This window comes from Anastrepha ludens, chromosome 4 (assembly GCF_028408465.1).
Source record: "Anastrepha ludens isolate Willacy chromosome 4, idAnaLude1.1, whole genome shotgun sequence".
Classification (NCBI taxonomy): domain Eukaryota; kingdom Metazoa; phylum Arthropoda; class Insecta; order Diptera; family Tephritidae; genus Anastrepha; species Anastrepha ludens.
This window is the reverse complement of record NC_071500.1, coordinates 113,173,604-113,196,521: the sequence shown is the minus strand read 5'-3', so window position 1 is coordinate 113,196,521 and position 22,918 is coordinate 113,173,604.

The following is a 22,918-nucleotide window of genomic DNA, read 5'->3' as shown; positions in this document are numbered from 1 at the left end:
CAAATTGAAGCCTTATTGATGGCTGAAGATTTATTTAATTTGTATAATAATTCTTTTTCTGCTTGCATACATAATTTCTCTTGTGCTCAGTTACGCATATTGCCATCATATATTCATATTATAGCACAAGTATCGAGGTTATTAACAATTTTCAACGCACGCTCCTTATGAAAATCCAGTTTACAAGCTTTCATCGATTTAACAAATCTTACCATTCAATAATTTATTCTAGGTCAGTGGATTCATGCATATGTATGGGTAGAGATGTGTGCCTAGTATGGATGAACGCGTGTTAGAGATGCCAATATTAGCTGTGATTGCTGATCACAGTTTCGGAATATTTTCCCGAAATTTACTTTTTTTACATTCAGTAAAAATGCAATAAATTCGCTGTCTTTTAGTGCTAAAGCCATAGGTATTTTTAAATATCATCATGATTTCGGGATCCCGATAGCCGTTCCGGGATATAAATTTCTAGAACTCGGTAAAAACTCAATAAGCCTTCTGCTTTTCTACAAAAACTTAGAATCATTGTAACACAACATCGTAGTTCCGGGATACGGAAATTCAACGCCTAATAAAAAAATTAATTTGCGCGGATACTTCTGTTAGGTGTTTGGCCGAGCTCCTCCTGATATTTGAGGCGTGTGTCTTGATGTAGTTCCACAGATAGGGGCACCTACAGTTTTTAAGCGGACTCCGAACGGCAATTGGCGCATACACTTCTGTTAGGTGCTTGGCCGAGCTCCTCCTCCTATTTGTGGTGTGCGTGTGGATGTTGTTCCCCAAATGGAGGGACCTACAGTTTCAAGCCGACTCCGAACGGCAGATATTTTTATGAGAAGCTTTTTCATGGCAGAAATACACTCGGAGGTTTGCCATTGCCTGTCTAGAGGCGTCCGCTATTGGAAAAACTGTATCTATCATTTTGCTCTTTCATGTACGGAGACTCGAATCTGCGCATTCCCGAATGGTAGTCACGACTCAACCCATTCGGTTACGCGGCCGGCGTATTATTTATTAGATATTTGTAGAAAGAGCAAAGCATCGCAATTCAAGCTTCTCACCGTTGTCTTAATTAATTGCACATAAAATCGGGCTACGACAATTTCGCTTTTCAAATGTATGTATGTTCTCGAATTGTTATACTTTTATGCTTCCCTTCAAAAAGGGAAGTTTTGTAATTTGACTTTAAACTTTAAACTAAAAAAAAAAAGAAAAACAATATATGATCCCGGCGCTCGGACTAGCTATTCTTGCATAAAATACTCTTTAAAAGACTATTGAAAAGCGCCAAGGTCGCGGGATCCCACAGTCCCGACATCGCGGGATCGACGTTCGTCATAATCATTAAATCATAACTTTATTCTGCTAGATAACAGATAAATAAATAAATCGCGGCAAACCAAGCGCTTTGCAGCACTTAAAGATGACTAAAGCAGCAGAATCAGCAGGCGAAGAAGAAGAATGAGTTGAAGTAGAAAATCGCGGCCATTAGAAGTTAAAGTTAGATTGATGTTAGTCATTTTGTAGATTTCCAAAATTAAGCGCTAAGAGAATGTCGGTGAAGTGTCAATCAACAAACTGGAAAGGCCAGAAAAAGAGTGGGAATGAGGCCTGCCGAGATCCGTATTCGATTTACAATTAAAACAACAACAGTAACTAGCAGATCACAACTTACACACTTTGTTTGTATTCGTACTTTCGGTATGACTGATAGACAGACTCGCATGTGCATACTGACTGCTGACTGCTGACCGTTGATAGCCGACTGACACAGACCACTCATTGACTTTTGACTGATCGTAAAAGTGGGCAAGTAACTGGGCGTTGTACCGATCAAGTGGCCGGTGGGCGTGTTACATTTACCCGCATACATAAACAAATGGGCGTGGCTGCACTGTCCACCTTTTTGCTCTAGGCGATCTGACACTCTTCACTCGACGGACAGCCAGTTAATAGCAGGGCGGAAACGCAATATTTGTTTGAGCTGAGAGCTCTGACGCGGATGCGACTTGCTGTTCGTTGCTAGCCCGACTTAAAAGGCTCGTAAGCTAGATGACTTGGGTGAGTTGCGTTGCTCTTTGGCACCAGCTGTTGGAAGAAAGTACACAAAGCGGTTTGTTTTACAGCTAAAAAAGTCGCTATTTACTGAAAAACTGTTACTATTTCTTGTAGTTTTAGTTTTTAAATTTTATATTGTACTTTTTTCCATAGCAACGCCACGGATTTACTGTGGCTTACTTAGGCCTCTCGCCTTTTTTGTATTTTGCTTTTCTTGCTTGGCCGCGCGCAATTTTTGTAGCAGTCATGCCATACCATGTATTGTACCTATCTGGTTGGAAACATTTTGTGGCACAGCACGTAAAGATACGATGCTGACAATACAGGCTGTTTTTTCGAGTTTCATTATTTTTTGCTGCTTGAAAACCTAAAAAAGATACAGCCAGTCAGCTCGGTTCGTAGCTTTCATGCGCTCAGGCATTGTAGAAAAAATGGAAGGTGGAAGGTGAGTTAACCGGTGCGTTGAATGCCTATGTTTTGTTGTTTGTACATGCTATGTTTGTGCTTTCTGTTATTTTTGTTGGTGCTGTTGTTTCTGGTAATGCGTCTGGCAAATAACAATGAGGGCGCTGGAACAATGGCAACACCAATAGCAGAATCAACAATGACACCATCAGCTAACGCGTTCGCTGGATAACTGCACGGGCCGCACAGGGCAGCATGGCAACAGTGTGGCACAGTAGTTTGTTATGACGTAAATTGGTGATTGAAGCATTCGTCAGTTTTTTCGCTAAAAAATTGATTTCGCTTGTACTCTGGAGTCTCAACACTTTAAGTTGAAGTTAATTTAAGTTGAGTTAAGTATTGAGAGCTGACCAGTCAAGGGACCTATGAGGTAGTTCCCCGCGTTAGGAGCGGATTGGCATCCTCTTGACCATCTGCGGTCTCCACATGGACAGATGGGCTTCGCGCCAACTCAGCGAGTGCTGGGTAAGTACACTGGATCGGAGGTGTTCGAGGTTGACAAAATCTCCGCTCTTGCATTTCGTGGGTGTCCTACAGGGCACTTTCCGCGAGGTATGAATGCAGCGAGACGAGAAATTACCTCGAATCCTTTTAGCGTCAGCTGTATGTAGAAAGAGGTGGAATCACTACTGATGCTCTGCTCTCGCAGGGCTAAGATTAAAGCAGCCAGGTTCTCACTTTTTTGCTACGCCTGCTGACAGAGCAAAAACCTGAAGGACTTCATCAGCAGCATAAAGCGGTTTCATTAAAATGGCATCTAAGTTGAACAAAATTGTATACTATGAATGACTACTTTCTCTGATGAAGAAAGGTGAGGGATTTTTTTTGAAAGTAGCGGCTGAATATAGAAGACCATTGAGAGGAATGAAATAATTAAAAACTCAATTAAGCTCACGCTCTCAGCTTGGTTAGCGAACTTCCACGTTCGGGTAAAAGGACTAAAGACTTGCCTCACAAATTACTATATACTTTAAGTAGCAGAACCAAATTATTAAATCGTGGCATAACAGAGGGTGTCAATTTTTAGGCGGCATCCACGTTCTATCCACCCAAATGTGTCGTCACAGATGCTCGTAGGCCCACTGTGCAGCGTAAAAGCGGTAAGTGCAGCAACGTTGGTTGGCTTTAACACGCAGTCATATAATACGCCAAATACTCGCATACACACACACACATACATGCACACCATTACACGGCTTGACAGCCTCCTATCCGAAGTGTCATTTGCGCCATTGTCTGCTTTTTAGGCTCATTGCGTTTTTTTTTTCGTGTATGACGGCTTTTGGTCCAACTCCATGTATCCTCCTCTGGCTCCTCTGCCGTCGTCGCTGCCGGTACACGTAGCTGCATTTGCCATTGCAACCGCTATTTAGCCATTGTAGCTGTGTATCTTTGTATCTACGCTGCCTTAACGTGTATCTTTCACCTTAATTTCGTATTTTTTTCTCATTTTTTTCATTTCATTTCGTACGCTGTGTATCATCGGGCCCGTTGCATTTGTTTGCTTGTTCGACTGTGTTTTTGTTGCTGTTGTTTTGCGAGAACTGCAACACACTGGTACTTGTTTCAATTTTTTGTCTCTATTGTTTGCTATTGTTTTTGTATTTGTATTTGTTTTTTTTTTTACCTCTTTACTTCTTTTACATGTTGGCCTCTTCAGCTCGGCTGCCCTGGCTGCTTGCGGTTTATGGCATTTGGGCGTTCAGTTTCCAATGCTTTTACCAAGAATCATTGTCGCCGTTATTGTTGTTGTTGCTGTAACTTTTTGGGCTTTAACGTGAATTTAATTGATAGCAAACACATTTTTTATTATTTGCTCGCTTTTGTTTGTTTTTGCTGTTTGCTGTTAATGTTAGTGAAAAACCAAAATCACACATACACACACATACACATGTGCATAATAATGTGCATATGTAAATGTGTGCGTGTGCATTTTGTAAGCAAGAGTTTTAGCAATTTTTATTAACTCTCTCTTAGCCTTCGTACCCCCATCCACACATACTCGGGTATATGCATAATTACTATATAAATGTACGTATGTATGCAAGAAAAAAGCTAATTTTGCTGTAAAACATTTTCTACCGGATGTATGTATGTCAAACTAGACCCTTTCTGTTTGCTTTTGCAATGCTTCGCGGATTTTTAAATTCGAAAAGGCTATTTGCAGTTCATTGTTACATATAAGACATTTGTCTCTGGGACTTATTTTTATTTTATTAGGAAATCTATTTTCTTACATTATAATGTAATGTAATTTTAATTTAATTTATTAGGTGCGCAACTAAGTTATCGCCGTTTTTTTTGATGAAAATACAACTTTATACTGAAAAAATGGTTACAAGTCATTTTTTGATGTCTTCATATGAATGGAACTGCTGATCAGCTAGACCAGGTGAGATCGATCGGAACAGGTGATAATCGGACGGCGCAATATCTGGAGAATATGGCGGGTGGGGTAGGATTTCCCATTTTAGTGTTTCCAGGTAGGTTTTAACGGGTTTGGCAACATGAAGCCGAGTGTTGTCATGCTGTAGAATCACTTTTGCATGCCTCTCCGCGTATTGCGGCTCAGTCGTATTAATTGAAGTCGGTATCGATCCCCAGTGATGGATTCGCTTGGTTTTTACAGTTCATAATAAATAACACCAACTTGGTCCACCAAATACATAGCATAACCTTCGCAGCGTCAATATTCGGCCGAGGCGACTACATAGAAGCATGACCAGACAGCCCCCATGACTTTATTTGCTTTGGATTGCTCTAATGAATCCATTTTTCATCACCCGTCACGATGCGTTGAAGAAGACCCTTCCTTTTTTGCTACTGGAGCAGTTGTTCGCCGGCGAAAAAACGACGTTCAACATCCCATGGTTTTAACTCATAAGGAACCCAAGTCCCCTGTTTCTAAATCATTCGCAAAGCATGCAATCGCTTGGACATGGATTAGAGGGTAACTCCTAATACTGAAGCAAGGTCTTCTTGCGTTTCAACCGCCGTTTTTTTTTTCGAGCGAAAAAGGAAAATCAACACTTCCCGCAAATGACGATTATTTGGCACAAAATCCAACATTTTCACAAAGTCAAAAGTATAAGACACCAAAACAAAATCACTAATACAGGGTTTGATTGAAAAGTAATAAGCCTTCCCGCGCGGAGCATCTGCCAAGCGATCAAACGAATCGGCTGGTGGGGTAAAATGATCGTTGGACCTCCCCTTTCCACTAGAAACCGGTCCCAGTTCGCTGGCAACAGCGGTGCAGTCAACATAGCTCCGCGCGTGAAAGCTGTTTTAAAAAAGTGTTAGGATTTTGCAGTGGCAAAAATGCAGCGATCGTTGGAGCAACGTTACTCGATCAAATTTTGCGTAAAGCTAAACAGTTTGTACCTCCAGGAAGCACTGTAAACGCGGCATTTTACAAAGAAGTGCTCCTTCGGCTGAAAAACCGCGTCGCCCGGGTTCGACCTGACCTCGTCAACAATTGGACCCTTCATCACGACAATGCGCCGGCGCACACCGCCCTCCTCTGTACCTCTGCATTGGCCAAGATGGGGGTTCCGGTGCTTTCCCACCGTCCCTACAGCCCAGACCTGTCCGCTCTTCGCTTGAAAAGAAAGCTGAAGGGGAGGCGTTTCGACTCCATCGAGGCGATCCAAAAAACTGTAACAGCCGAATTGAACGCGATTCGGGCGGATGAGTTTAAAAAATGTTTCCTGCAGTGGTAGCAACGGTGTATATATTTTTATTCTTTTATTTTTGACTCATTTCATTTGTTTTTATTTTCTTCTATATATTTTTTTAAGTTTATTCAATTTTTTGTTTTATAACCTTTTATTTTATTTTGTTTCATTTAATTTAGCTTTGTTTAGTTTTACGTTTTTTTTGTTTGTTTTATTAAACTTAATTTTTATTTTATTAATTTAACTTAACTAAGTTAGTCCCATTGGATGGCCTTCTCCTTCCGAACCGGCCACAAAGCAATACTAAATTTCAAGACATTCTGAACACAGAAATCGATCAAATGAGCCTAAAGCCTCACTAGTACCAGGCTGCCCTTGCAAAATTTTTTCAGTCGAAGTTCTATAACTCCTTCAGTGTTCCTCTGATTCTTCATGTCATGTTCGAGGAGAACACTACCATTTTAGTTAAATGAGATAGATTAACTCTGCTTGCATATATTTGCATATTAGGTTATCTTTCTGTCCACTCCTTACTCCCTGACTGGCTTTCGAAAACTGGCAATCACTAGAAACAGAAATAATATCCGAAGAACTATGAAGGCGATCTCGTGAATTTATCGCCTAACAAGTCAGCTATTCCTTGTACGAACTCTTGGCGTGGTGTATAAGTAGTTGCTGCTGCCGATTATTATGTGCCAGACTCTTGATCTGCAGCTGGTTCGTTGCCGCTGCTACGCTTGCTGTTCTAAATTTCTCCTTTTGCACCAACTTTTTTATATAAAAATATGCACACCTACATATGCGCATACGAGATTGCAGTTACATGTTCACTTTGGTTGTTGTATTTTTTGTTTTTGTTTTTCTTATAACAACAAGAGAGCTCCGGATTGTACTTGTAGCTTGTTAAATGTTGTACGTTGTCATCTTTTCGTTTGGTTTTTGTATTCACTGCCACTGTTGCCAAGGTTTTTGGTGATGATGCTACTGTTGCTGCTGTTGTTCCTTTTTTCCTATACTTTTTTGACAGTGCCCGCAATAGGTTCAATTGAATTGCATTTAATTGCTTAAGCCTTAATTTATGCTTCGAAGTGCATGTCGTGCTATTTTTTATTTTCATGCTTTTCTGTCTTTTGCTAGCTTCTGCCACTGCTTGCCGTCATTTGCTTTGTTGTTGCTGCTGCTGCAGCTTTTGTTCTCGTTGAATGCACAACGCAATTCTTTATATTTTTTATGACTATCATAAAAAATCCGACAACAGCAACAAAAAAGCACGCAACACTCTTTCACTACAATAGAACTGACGATGACAGTGGCAGCAGCCGCGGGCACTGAATCTGTCTGCCTGACTTCTGTCGCTGCACGGCCATCAGCTTCAGCAGTGATAGCCACAACAATATGAACGAAATTGATCTCAGCAATCAAGTGAATGATGGACGAATAATTTTTTGGGTCTGCAGAGAATTGCGGTGCAAAGGAGGCGACGGGTTGTTGGTAAAGGAGAAGCCAGCACTTCTGAAGTCCACAACCCCAGCTGAGATAGTGGAGGTAAGTCTGCAGTTAAGTTGCGAATTGCGCATAGTGGAAGAAAATGGTATTCGATAGCGTTGCTTGTATTTCTGGAGAAGAGATAAAAACTCATTTAAACTTAGATTTTGGAAATTTATTATGATTAGCGTTAAGAGGTAACACTGCTAATTAAGCTAAATAATTTTCGGACAGTAGTAGGCCCCAAAGCGGTTCCATAATATTTTCAGAAATGCGGTCTTTATTTTCCTGAAATTATGCTATGAAGAAGTATATGATCCGAGTTGCGTGCTTTATTGGGAAAGTGGATATGTGAAGTTCACTGGCTTTTCGTTTCTTTGCATTCTAGCGGTTCGATATTAAGCGATCCGAGTATTTTGGACATTGCCGCCAATTTTTATTTTTAGACTTGAGAATAAAAGAAGTATCATAAGTTGAAAAAACTTTAATAATTCTAAGGTCTATTTAATGGTGAAAATTTTAGTATCAAAAGTCGTCTGCTTTTTCAACATTTAATTTTTTTGTTTTTGTTAATTTTTTAGGATAAAATATACTGAAGAAATTTTTAACAATTTTTATGCTTCAAACACTCGTGCAAGCTCTTAATCAATTTATGGTTGGAATGTAAAGCATGATACAGCATCTGATTAGAAATCAAACCATTTTAATGCAAACCCTTTTAAATAAACCATAATGTACAGAACCAAAATTTGTCATTGGAACGCAAACGGTCTCGCCAAGCACAAGCTCGAAGTCTATAATTTTCTATTATCAAATAACATTGACATTATGCTTATATCTGAAATTCATCTTAAAGATAAAAATTATTTTAGAATTCCGGAATATCTTTTCTATGATACAAAACATCCTAGAAACATGGCTCGTGGTGGCACAGCGATATTAATAAAAAAAACGTCTAAAGCACAGTATACTAGAGGAGTTTAAAGAAGAATACCTTCAGTCCACTATTATTCAACTGCAAGAATTTTCCAGTACAATGGCTATCGCAGCTGTGTACTGCCCTCCTTCTCAAATTATAACCGAACAACAATTCAAAGATTGTTTTGCCAAACTTGGGCCAAAGTTTATGGTTGCAGCGGACTTCAATGCCAAGCACCACTATTGGGGCTCTAGACTGGTCACATCTTGAGGGAGAAAACTTTTTAGTTGTATACTAAGATTAAAACTTCATGTTGTATCTACAGGACAGCCAACATATTGGCCATCTGACCGCCAGAAGATGCCTGACCTGATTGATTTTGGTATTATAAAGGGTATTGATCGCAAGATTGTAACAGCGTCCTCTCCCTCATCCGACCATTCTCCGTCTATTATAACCATGGAAGGTAGTCCTTGCACCAGAACAGCGGGTAATCAGCTCCCCCATCCCAATCTCATAAACTGGCTTAAATATAAGAAATACATTAGCACTCATATAAAAACCAATGTTTCTTTAAAGAATGATATTGATATCGATAGACAGATATGTATATACAGTGACTGAACTAATGCATGGAGCTACTAGGGCAGCAGTGGCCACAAATAATAAAAGTCGTGTTAACTCTCAGCGAAACAGTGATGAGACTGTAGAAGTTTTAGTTAAAAAGAAACGAGAGCTGAGAAGAAACGAGAATATCGTTCTCCAAAATACAAGAAACTATTGTACGAATACACAGTTAAGTTGCGTTGCGCCCTTAAAAAAGAAAAGGAGAGGCATCTTCATGATTTCCTTTCTAATCTTACTCCGACGAACCAAACAGATTACGCATTGTGGAAGTCCACAAAAAATATAAATCGGCCCATACAGTACGAATCACCAATTCGACTAGGAAATGGTAATTGGGCGCGTGCGGATTCTGAAAAAGGGTGTGTATTTGCTGAACATCTGCAATCTGTCTTCACTCCCTATCAGTCTTCTGCAACTACTTGTTTACCACTAGACATATTGCAACCACCAAAAAAGCCAATAAAGTTAAAAAAAAATAACATAAAAATAAAAGTACCGGGCTACGACAAAATCACCCCAAAAATGCTAAAAGAGCTTCCCAAAATTGCCGTTCTTCATATCAGCCACTTATTTAACGCCATTTCTTGTACTGCCTACTACCCAAGAGCTTGCAAATTATCTCAAATCACTATGATTGGTAAACCTGGGAAAGACTTAAGCCAAGCATCCTCATATCGGCCAATTAGTCTATTGTCCATACTTTCAAAGCTATTTGAAAAGTTGCTCTTGCAGAAAATAATGCTCTTAATTCAAGATAACAATATTATTCCTCAACACCAATTTGGATTTAGAGCAAAACATGGTATAACTGAGCAAGTTCATGGCATTGTGTCATTTATACGAAAGTCCTTTGAGAAAAAACAGTACTGCACTGCACTGTTCTTAGACGTACGACAAGCATTCGATAAGGTATGGCACCGCGGCCTAATTCACAAAATTACTAGTTTACTGCCTACGAATGTACACCTCTTGCTGCAAAACTATATCACTAATAAGGAATTTGTTGTAAAGCAAAAAGATTTTTTCTCTCGGCATTGTAGAATAGACGCTGGAGTTCCACAAGGCAGCGTTCTAGGCCCTATTTTATATGTATTATACATATAACATCATCATATGACATCAACATTTGCCGATGATACTGCAATACTTTGCACTCACACAGACCCAAAAGTAGCAACATCTATATTACAAAGGCATATACTTGAAACAAAAGTATGGCTTAAAAACTGGAGAATAAAGATTAATGAAACCAAATGCGTGCATATTACTTTTGCTCTAAGAAAAGAAACTTGCCCTGCAGTTACAATAAATGGTCAGAATATACCATAGCAAAACGAAATAAAATATCTTGGAATTCACTTAGATAGAAGACTCACATGGCGGAATCATATTGAAAAGAAAGTGTCGAATATCAAGCTTAAAATGAAAAGCCTATATTGGATGCTTAATTCGAAATCAGCATTACCTCTAGAGTACAAAGTGCTACTATATAAAGCCATGCTAAAACCAATATGGACATATGGTATATAAATGTGGGGAACGGCTACGCTCTCAAATATCGAAAAACTTCAGAGAGTGCAATCTAAAGCCTTGCGGATAATCACCGGAGCTCCATGGTATATAAAGAACGCTAACATTCACAGAGATATTTGCATACCTCGTGCAGCCGATGAAATAGCACGGTTGAGCAAAAAATACCTACAAAAGCTAGAAGACCATCCCAATAAACTAGCGCGAAATCTACTTTTAGATGAAGGTCACACACGATTGAAAAAAAAGAGACATCTTCAAGTCTGCACTATCTTAATTATCTCATCTCACACGAGAGTTCGTCCACAACTTCCTCCAACCACATCTATCACATTCGAAAAAAAAAAACAAAAAACAACAACATTTTCACAATCGACATGAGGGACAACGGAAGCTTTAAGGGAGACTGGAAACTAGGCCTTTCCGGCTCCCAGCTACGAAGAATCGGAGACTGGAAACCCGCCCTTTCCAGCTCCCAACTATGAAGAATTGCAGATTCACAACCGATTTAATCATATATGTAAATATATATTCATTTATCAAATAATTCGTTTCTTAGCACTGGCAAGGAAACATATTATTCTAGTATATAAGATTTGTAAACTTATTGTTAGTTTCTTATACAAGAAAGATTCAATAAATAAAGAAAAATGGAAAAAAAAAAATTTTTTGTGTTTTGTTTTATAATTTTTTAAAACCCTCCTTTGAATCATGTTTTTTCAAAAATTACACGAAATAACGTTTTTCCCAAATATTTTAAACAAGCATTATAAAGATATTTTATCGTTTACAGTTAAAAGAAAATTACTTTTTAATACCCTTAAGCCTACAAATTAGCGAATTTTCCGATAAATTTACGACATTATCCAAAATACTGGGGTCACTTGACATGTAATCGCTCACCCTCTGCTTTTAGATGCTTGTTGTCTTCATTGGATACATTCACGGTGAGCACCTTGCCATTGTGACCCTTTCTTCCTTCCTGTAACCATAGGAAAAAATAATCTCACTTGCACGTGATACAACTTTTTTTATTACTTTTTACTTTTAATTAAAAAATTTTTTTTTTATAAAATTTATATATTTTCGCTTATACGCAGGCTTCTAGAGTATAAAAAATTTCGCCATGCGCATCTTTCTAGAAACAAAAGAGGAAGAGCAATGCCAAAATGAATTCAAGAGAATAATCAGTTTCAAAATGGAAAAAAGGAGAAGAGGAGACAAATACTAAGTAATAGTCCTCATTTATCCATTTATCTATCTATAAAAAGTTATTTGTTGTTGGAGGTATAACCGTAAAGCTATACCTCGCCGCATGCAAGATGTACAGAATGCAGAGGTGTGGCCAACATCGAATCGTTAACCGGCTCTCAGAAATTTGAAAGGGATCAGCTGATTTGCTGACGTAACAAGTAATGTGATAGAAGTTTGTTTATGACAAAACTGAGATTGTGTTGGTGATATTTACAGCTGGGTCCCAAGTGACGATGTTACTCTCACAGCCGACATTACGCTCACAATTTCGCTTCGGATGGTCAATCCTTTTAACCTCTAATCCTTGGCATATGCGAGTATCTGCCAGCATTCACAAGTTACGCGATGTACCTGCGTGTCTCCGGTAGTTGTTCTTTTTTGAATTTATTAATTCCAAATATTTAATCTTCATTGCTTCGCTTCCTCTAAGTCTCTATATTTTCCGAGTATTAATTATTTGACAGCAACCCTTTTTTATCGAAATGTTACACTGTACTGCGAAATGATTCGCCGACTACAACCACAAGCATTGCCATTGGGGCCAGCTACTCTGGAGAGCCTCCGAAACCCAACAAATGCCTCACGTATTTTAGTGTTTTTGCAACATTCTGCACTGAAGTTCATTTCCTACATTTTCATTACGCCGTCCGTCAGCTCGCTAGGCCCAACTACTCGTACATCTACGCTTGGCCGCTAGCGACCTGCTGCTTCTTCCACGGATGCTGCTGTGGCTGGCAGAAAGCGCACCAATTGCCCGCAGCCACAGCGCCGCAGCAGCCATAACAGCACATAACCCAAATTATATTGCAATTTGTGAGCAGCAGCAGCAGCAGTAAGCAATTTTCTTGTCTTGCCACTCCGCAGTGCTTGGCTTTTAATTTTATATTTTTCAGCTTCACATCGAAGCCTACAATTGTTGCTGTCCCTGTTTCTGACTCTTTCGCTGTCGTCGCTGCTGCTTATTTATTGCTGCTGCTGTTGTTGACTTTTATTACTTTTTTCGTACAAATGTATGCTGCAGGCATAAAATTGTAATTGTCACAAGAAGCAGGCAGACCAGCGGACCGAGCAACATACATACAGATATATGCATGCATATGTGTGTGTATGTGCGATGCTAAATTTGTATGCGCACTTAAATAAATTGTGTTTTTGTGTTTCTGCCTGTTGTAGTTGTCATTATTATTGCTGTTGTCATTGTTGCTACTGCTGCTGTATGTACAGTAGCCATTGTGCTTATTGTTATTATAGCATATCATGCTGTTACAGCGCACTCTCTCCTCTCGCCCCACATCTTCACCCTTCACTTCGACTCCTCCACTGCTCGGGACTGTTCCATCCATATGTTGTTGCTTACTCGTTGCTTGTGAGTGCACACTGTCGCCGTGGTCGGTTTGTCTGCTGCCTGATTCGTATTGGCAATTAATTAAATTAATGACTGCGTATCAATTGGCGTTCAATTGTTTAATTGTTTTGCCCTGCATTGACACTTGAGTCACGAATCACTTGCCGGAGTCGTCGTTGCTTTCTTTCGCGTACTCTAATTTGATTGCAAAGAGGACTGCTGGGAGTTTGCGTGGTAAAAATCGATACAGTGCTGATTATCGACACAAAGACATATGCACTTATGTTTGTAATTATTCCTATGTACCAGGTTTGAATGTAAAATTACTACTAGTTAGTACACGGCTTTTGCGGATCATCAACCCACAAATCTTCCCGAATCGATCTGGAATAATATTCTGAATATTTCCTCTACAGTCAAACCTACTAGTTGGTAATAACCGTACCACCTTTCACTGAGGAAGAGCTTAAAACCGTGGGCAAAAAGTCTCAGAAGGAACTAAGGTCTTCGCCCAGATGTCGTCCCAGCTGAAGTCCTAAAGGGTGTGGCCGAAACCCGATCAGACGTAATGCTTGAAGTTTAGAATGCGTGAATTGCTCAAAGCATCTTCCCCAAGCTGTGGAAAATATAGAAACTCACGGTGATCGGTAAAGGTAAAGGTGCCCCAGCGCAATCGTCAGTCTGGCGTTCACTTTACATGCTGGGCAGCGCAGGAAAATTGCTTGAAAAACTTATACAGTACAGGCTTGCAGAGTTTGTTGAGAGTGCAAGAGAGTTGCAAGGCAATATGGTTTCCGACTCAAAAAATCAACCTTTGGCTCAATAGAGGAGGTGGTAAGCAGCACAGAGTGCGCGCAACGTAGACGGCACTATCCGAACTGCATCACATTCCTGGGAACGCTTGATGTAAGAAACGCTTTTAACAACTTACTTTGGATAGACATTATAAAGGCACTACGAGAAAGGCTTGAAATACCTACCTTAAGGATTTCCCAGAGTTACCTGAGTGAGTGTAGACTGCTGTACGTCACACCAGATGGTCAGGAAACCAAAGCGGTAACGTCTGGCGCAGCTCAAGGATCTATTCTCGGCGCCGATCTCTGGAATCTGAAATACTACGAGATCTTGAGCATAAAAGTACAGAAGGAGAAACATATCTAGTGGGATAGACAGACGATAAAGCCGCGGTCATAGTAGCTCGAGACACTGAGGACGCTAGGATCAAGCTGAAAAAAGTAAACTCTATTCTAATGTACGGTAGTAAAACATGGGGAATTGTGCTAAACTGCAAAGCCAAGCTCAAAGCACTGAAAGCTGAACAACGTCACTCAGAGTTGTCTTAGCCTGTCGTACTATTTCTGGTGCTGCAGTCTTTGTGATCAGAAGAAAGATACCCGTCGACCTCATGGTCCGAGAACGAATGAAAGTGTGGAGCTCCAAGAACAAACACATCATCACCAACGTCATGGAACGGAAACCAGGCTACGGTGGCAAAGGCAATAGGACACTGAGCCAAATGACAGATGGAGGACGGAACTTATTCCATCAATATGCAAATGGGACCAAAAGAACTTCGGGGAAATGAATTACTCTAACTCAGTTCCGCTCGGGCCACGGATACTTCGGGAGATACCTATACCGCATGAACAAGGTAAGCGATCCCAAATGCATATACTGGGATGACGCTGAACGCACGTTTTTTAGTTGTGACAGATGGCTCGCGGAAAGAGACGCTCTGAGAAAGCATATTGGCGACATGGCGCCGCGCAATATGATTAGCAAAATGATCGAACGCGAGGAAAGTTGGATCGCAGTAAAGAGATAATAGGACTATCAATAAGTTCGTGCGGTTTTTTTTCGAAATTTGAAACTTTATTGACGTAAAATGGTTACAAATTTAATATTCAAAATATTGTCCATCGCTTACTACTACTTTTTCCCATCTTTCTGGCAATTCACGGATTCCCTTTGTGAAAAATTCGGTCGGTTTTGCCGCAATCCACGAATCGATCCATTTTTTGACTTCATCGTAATTACGGAAGTGCTGGTCAGCCAGGCCATGTTGCATCGATCGGAAGAGATAGTAATCGGATGGCGCAAGGTCTGGACTATACGGCGGGTGGGGTAGGACATCCCATTTGAGCGTTTCTAAGTATGTTTTGACCACTTGTGCAACATGTGGCCGAGCATTGTCATGTTGCAAAATAACTTTGTCGTGTCTATCGGCGTATTGCGGCCGTTTTTCTCGCAGTGCTCGGCTCAAACGCATCAATTGTCGTCGGTAGACATCCCCCGTAATCGTTTCATTCGGTTTCAGTAGCTCATAATACACAACACCCAGCTGGTCCCACCAGATACACAGCATAACCTTCAGGCCATGAATATTCTGCGCCGACGTCGATGTTGAAGCATGGCCAGGGTATCCATACGTTGCCCGACGTTTTGGATTGTCGTAATGGACCCACTTTTCATCGCCAGTCACAATTCGATGCAAAAAACCCTTTCTTTTGTGCCGTTGAAGCAGTTGTTCGCATGCCATAAAACGGCGTTCAACGTCTCTTGGCTTCAATTCATACGGCACCCAATGGCCTACCTTTCGGATCATTCCCATGGCTTTTAAACGTTTGGAAATGGTTGATTGATCAACTCCCAAAGTTTTTGCAACCTCTTCTTGCGTTTGAGCCGGATCTTGATCGAGCAATTCCTCCAATTCGGTATCCATGAACTTTGGCGGCGCACCCTCGCGTTCTTCGTCTTCCAAGCCAAAATCACCACTTTTAAAGCGTGCAAACCACTTCTGGCACGTTCGCTCAGATAGAGCATGCTCACCATAAACTTCCACCAAGATACGATGACTTTCGGCTGCTTTTTTCTTCATATTAAAATAATGAAGAAGAATTCCCCGCAAAAACACATTATTTGGCACGAAATTCGACATTTTCAAGTGTGGTAAAAATATTGTTGTTTACGCTTCAAATAAAAAACTTATACTGACGTTTGTGCCTTACGACAGTAGCTCTCCAATGAATGTTTGGAAATGTGGATCGATGGAATAATAATCAAGTTACGCCATCTGTTGTAAAACCGCACGAACTTATTGATAGTGCTATTACATCGAGGACGTACTACGGTAAAAAGGATACGCCACGTCACACTACAACAAAGTGAAGCCACACAAACAGAGACACAAGAAGGCGAGCCTTTAGCATGGAGGTTGGCTACAAATACGGTGAACCCAGATGTGCGTGAATAGAATCGGCCCTTTATGGATGGCGTTCTGGACCCTCCCGAAGTAATGTAGAAAGTAGTCACAGGAAGGGTGTCTCCCCAGAAGGAAAGAAAGGATTGTTTTAGTCGCCACTCCACTTGACGCTGTAAGTGCGAAGGCATTTGTAACCCTACCTCACCCACCAAAAAAAAGTAATTTAGTATGTCTTGTTATACTTTCTTCTTGTCGACTAAATATCTTACTTTAATAAATAAGAAGAAATATTTTGAATATCATAAAAAACAGGATTTTGAATACCATGGTTTGTATAGGCAAAATACCGCATGTCATAGGATCAGATGCCGATTCGTTTTCTAGCTAACTTTCGCAGTAATTTTGATTCTAATAGCGAATTATAGCGAATTCAAGTACTTTCAGTTGTTAAAAACAACTAACTTCAATAAGCGAAAACTTTTCGAGCGCTTAACTCCCAACAATGAGTCATATGCTTGCCTTTGCTGGCCTCCTCTTAGCAATAACCTTGCCCATGAGCAACAGCTATACCACAACCACTAAAACAAAAAGGAAAAAGTTAGATAGAGTTTTAAAAAGCAAAATAATGATTGTTTCATAACTAAAAAATCGCGCTTAGCAACATAACTGAAACAGCAAAGCAGCTGTTAAGAACAACCGATTTATGAATAATGACTAAAATAATAATAAACTGGAGAAAACTGAAGGCGCATAAAAGAGGTAATGAAGAGCAAGAGTGCCTAACAGTTAAAATCTGAAAAATAAAATAAAATCAGCGCAAAAGTACAATGGCAACAGCATTTTCGTTATTATCAATAAAACAGTAAACAAAACATAAACTACAACAACTTCAAAAATCCATAAAAAAACAAAGACTGAAAAATTAGTGCGCACGGGCTCAAAGACAAAACAATGGCTAAAACGATAAGGCAAAAAAAAAAAAAATCAGAAAACTAAAAAGCAGTAAAAAACGAGAAAAAGAAAGGAGGTGAGCACAACGGCTAGCAGCGATTTCCTCTCACCGCCGCACCGTGCACAAGATACGAGAGTAGGGGCTTCAAGCTGGCCAGTACTAAAATGACAGCAGCTTTGAGGTGCTGTTCATGTAACTGAGTTTGTTGCCACTATTGGTCGCCTGGTCGGTCGGTCGGTCTGTCGGACAAATAGCGAAAAGTTGGTGAATCCATCGCTACCACCTCGACCCGCTGCAGCGTTAGTGCCGCGGCTTAAGCGGTTACTTAGTTCATGTTTTTTTGCCAACTCTTTTTTCTGTTTAGTCAACAGACATGCTTGCGTGTTGTTGTTGTTTTTGTAGCTGCTTGCTTGCAATGATTGCAAAAAACCACTTGAGACAGTCGCAACAGTCGACCAAGCGACTAAACGACCGACGGGAAGAGCTCAGGTATGATGGCGTGATTTGCCCGGTTGTTGCTCATCGTCAGTTTTTCAGTTATTTTCTGTGTTTTTTTTTGCAGTTTTTGTGCTGTTGCTCTTAGCATGAGTAAGCACTGCATTGCTGCTGGTTGTTATTGTTGCTGTTTCTTCAGCATTGCATCGCATGTCGTTGTGCATTAATGCTTGCATGTCGCTGGTTATTTGCAGTTGCTCATTTGTTGCTTTTGTTGTTGCTGTTGTTTTTCATGCGATTGTTGTTGTCATTGTAAGAAGCCACGAGCAGTTCACGTTTAGAAGGGGCATAAATTATTGATGATTGTTGATAGCTGTTAGCTGTTGGCTGTTGGCAATGATACAAATCGATGGGTCACAGCAACATACTTAGGCACACACATTCATATAAAATTATGTCACTACATCGCTACAAATCGCTGCACACAAGCCTGCAACTGGGTGTGGACTAGTCTGAAACTAGTAAGATTTTCACTAGTTAAGAGTGGACCAATACAAGAGCCTTCATATAAAGAAGATACACAAGTTTTGTTATTGGATCGATTTGGAGTAAATAGAGTATCAAATTGAACAATTTAGTTTCCCAATCAATACAAGTTTACATAAGCGTTGGTATAATCCCGGAGCACAGCCAGCTGAAGACATTTTTCTTATATCTTTCGCTCCACTGATCAGAGGCCAAATTGCCCCTCATCCTGATTGACACATTCTTTAGTTTAATAGCAGGGCCCTGTGCTGTTGCATCATTGCATATTGAATAACTGAGCGCCCGCAACGGTGAGGATCACGGTGCAGTCCTCACCCAATAGTTAAGTTGTTAGGAAATCGCCTACTGGGCACTTTTTAGCATTCAAATGAGAAACTGAAGGTCCTTAGTCAATCAGAGGTAGGAAGATGATACTGCATTACAGCTGCTACACCCAATATTGAATTTATCAATTTATTAATAAATTTTCCAAGTAATTTTTCTACTTATTATAACGAATTTTTTTGAATTTAGAACGAAGCAGTGATGCCATTTGCAAAAACACCGAAATTTCAATAATAACTTCAAATTTTCCCGAGGAGCAAAATCGATTGACGAAGGCAACGCACCTAATTTTATTTATTTATTTATTTATTTATTTATTTAAGTCTATGAATTACAATCCTTACAGACTATGATACAAAAGTTGCTTAGATTAAGCTACAAATATATTATATGTATTTAAAAACTATACTAGCTACAATTTTTTTTTTTTTTTTTAGTACATGTATTTGCAATCTATTCATAGAACAATAAGCAAATTAGTTAACTAAGTAAATTTGACTAACTATAATATAGAATTCAAAAGATTTAAAAGTGCTGTTCTTGAAAGCGAGAAATCAAGAAGAACATCATTATGAACGGCATTTAATTCCCGTAAAGCACGAGTAATGGGAGCATTACTGGCATACGTAGTTTTAAAGTTTCCCCCATAATAAGGGTAGAAGTTCCTAAGAGATCGCTGGGGAACATTAAATCGAATCCTTTCCAACAAGTAGGGACAATCAATTACTCCAGTAATAATATTATGAGTAAAAGACAGACACAGTATAGTCCTACGAATCTCTAAGGACTTGAGACTTATAAGCATGAGACGAGCAGAATATGTATTTTGAAGCTAATCTCTCCTTGATGGTATTTCTTTAATATTAATTCCCAAAATTTGTGAAAAAATGATAAAATTATTTTTCAAACAGCAAGAAATCCAAAATGCTTGAACTGCGTGGAGTAAACTTTTGCTATAAAACTACGAAATGATTTTGATTGTTTGCCAGTAATTTTCTATTACTTTTCAAATTAAAAAATTAAAAATAATTGAATAAATTAAGAAACAAAAAAAAATTTGTTAACAAATTACGAAAATTTAAAAAATACTTCCATCCATGTTTTTATACAATAAACTAATGACTTTGAAGTGCTTGTATTTCCCAATTCCGAAACATTTGAGTCAGCTGATCGCTGCGCAAGTAACCGTGCTGTGACGAAAGCGCCAACAGAGCGCAACGACACTTCGTCACGGTCAGGTAGTCAGTCACAAAGGAGCCCTAAAAACTAGTATATTCGTGTGTAGGTATGCTGGATTTACATACTTACATACAAATGCATTTACATATCACAAACCAAACCAAAACTACAGCTGACCGTAACAGCTGACGCTTGACAATGACGAGGGATGGGTAAATGAGATCTATGTGCCACTTTAGATCAGTTCCATATGTGGACACAGTGAAATGCAGCTAAGAAACTTTCGAAAAAAAAATACAAATTACAACAACTAGCGGCATTCGCTACGCTTTAATTGTGCAATAATTGTGTTGCTGCAAAGCCATTTGTGTAAATTTTGTCATTTGTATTGTGACTGCTGCTGTTGCCGATTTTCTTTTGTTATCTCCTAATGTCTCTTCATTGTTGTTGTTCGGCTAGTGTGACGAGCCGTTTTTTACATTTGTTCGTTGAGATTTTACTAAAAATTTGTTTGTTGTTCACTTTTTTATGAAAAAAAAAATAAAAATAAAAACTGGTGCTTGCGTAATTTTTCAACTATCCGCAATAAAAAAAAATATATATTATTTGTTAACATCAGTACAAATAATTATTCAGATAGGTAATTTTATGGTATCACGCATATAATCTTTTATTTTACATTTACTTACATGGATTTTTGATGTAAAAGAGGAAAATCACTTAGATATCTTTTTTATATTACACTAACTGCCTCCCTGAAAAGCGAACGCTTCAGCCTACCTGTTGGGGATTCCTGACCGTCGGTCTAAGCGAATCTAACTGTTGTGCAATTACTACCAATGCGGTTTAGTTTGAGACGTGAAGAAGGCACAGTGTAAACGAAAACTATGTTCCCATTGTGACTGACACCGGAGCAGTCACTGATGATAGGCTTTACTTGCAGAGAAAATGAGTTGAAAAATGCTAAGATATTCAAATTTACTTCCTTTAAGGGGATACCTATAAACGGCCATATTTTCTCTGATTTTCATTAAAATTATTTAAAATGAAGAAGTCAATATATCTTTTTTTTAAATTGGCATACAGTTTATTTTTACTTAGAATAATATAACTTTTTTTTTATTTTAGTAATTTAAAATGGCGGATCTACACTCAATTCTTCCAGGAAGGTCGCAGCGGGGCTTCTCAATCGGCGGGCATTGTAGCATCGGCGTCAGTGACCTGAATACAAAAAACCAAACATTTTTTGTTTATTAATGTCATAGTTTCTGTATGAATTAAACAGAAATGGAAAAAAATGGAACGGAATAAAATGCTTAAAAAAATGAATTTTGGGGCGACTTTTCCTATTATTTTTGCTTCGAAAAAATTATTTTTTCGAAAAATTGTAAATTCACATAGAAAGTAATATCATAAAAATGTGTGCAAAATTTCAGGCAGATCGGTCAATAACTTTTCGAGTTATTATGTACGCCAATTCGAAAAATATAGTTTTGAGAAAAACGCATCTAAAGTTTGAATACAATGTAACTAAACCTCTCCCAGCGCTCTAATGCAAAGAATAGAGTCGCCACGGTTGACGATCTATAATATTAGAAATACTTAAATTTACGTTTTGAAATTTTTTTGACATATTCTTAAAGGGTTATACGAGCGGCGCCTTTTATATTTCGGGATTTGGCAACCCTGGTGTTGCAATCTGGCAACTGACAGCTGTATCGCAAAGTTTGACATTTTTTGGCTTTTACGTACTCAGAACGTTTTGAAATACCAGCGCTATTTGTGTTGTTTACAGGAACTTAAAAGATTCATCTCGGTCCAAAAATGGAATTAAATCGTGAACATTTTCGTGCGATTATTTTTTACAACTTTCGACGTGGATTAACTCAGCAATTAATTAATTTTTTGGCGATGAAACTCCATCAAGGACCAGTGTTTATCGATGGTATGGTGAATTCAATCGTAGTCGTAGTTCACTCCAAGACGAATTTCGTGAAGGTCGTCCAAAATCAGTTGTTGTTCCGAACGCCATTGATGCTGTGCGCGAACTGATTTTGCAAGATCGTCATGTGACCTATCGTGAGATTGAGACAATCTTAGGTATTAGTGGGACCAGCATACATTCAATATTGCATAAACATTTGGCTGTTAAAAAAATTTGTTCGCGTTGGATCCCACACAATTTGTCAATCGCTCAAAAAAGGGCTCGTGTCGATTGGTCGAAGGAAATGCTCAAAAAATACGATCGCGGGACTTCGAAACACGTCTATGACATCGTGACAAGTGATGAATAATGGATTTACGCGTATGAGCCCGAAAGTAAACAGCAGTCGACTGTATGGGTGTTTCAAGATGAGCCAAATCTAACAAAAGTTGTTCGCGCACGAAGCACTTCCAAGCAAATGGTCGCCTGTTTTTTCGGAAAAACTGGACGTGTCGCAACCGCACCACTAGAACAACGCGGAACAGTAAATTCTGAGTGGTACACAACCATTTGTTTGCCAGTTGTCTTCCAAGAAATTCGGAAAACCATTCGCCAAAGACGGATCACTCTTCACCAGGACAATGCGAGCTCTCACACATCGGTTCAAACAACTGCATTTTTGAGCACCCAAAACATCGAATTAATGGGTCATCCGCCGTATAGTCCTGATTTGGCACCGAATGACTTCTTTTTATTCCCGTACGTAAAAAACAAACTGAGAGGTCAACGTTTTTCGACACCTGAAGAAGCGGTTGCGGCATTCAGAATGCATGTTTTGGAGGTACCTCATTCAGAGTGGCAAAAGTGCTTCGACAATTGGTTCAAACGCATGCAAAAGTGTATAGATCTTCATGGAGAATATTTTGAAAAACAATAAAGTGATTTTCGATGATTAAAATTTGTTTTTGTTCTCTAATCCCGACATATAAA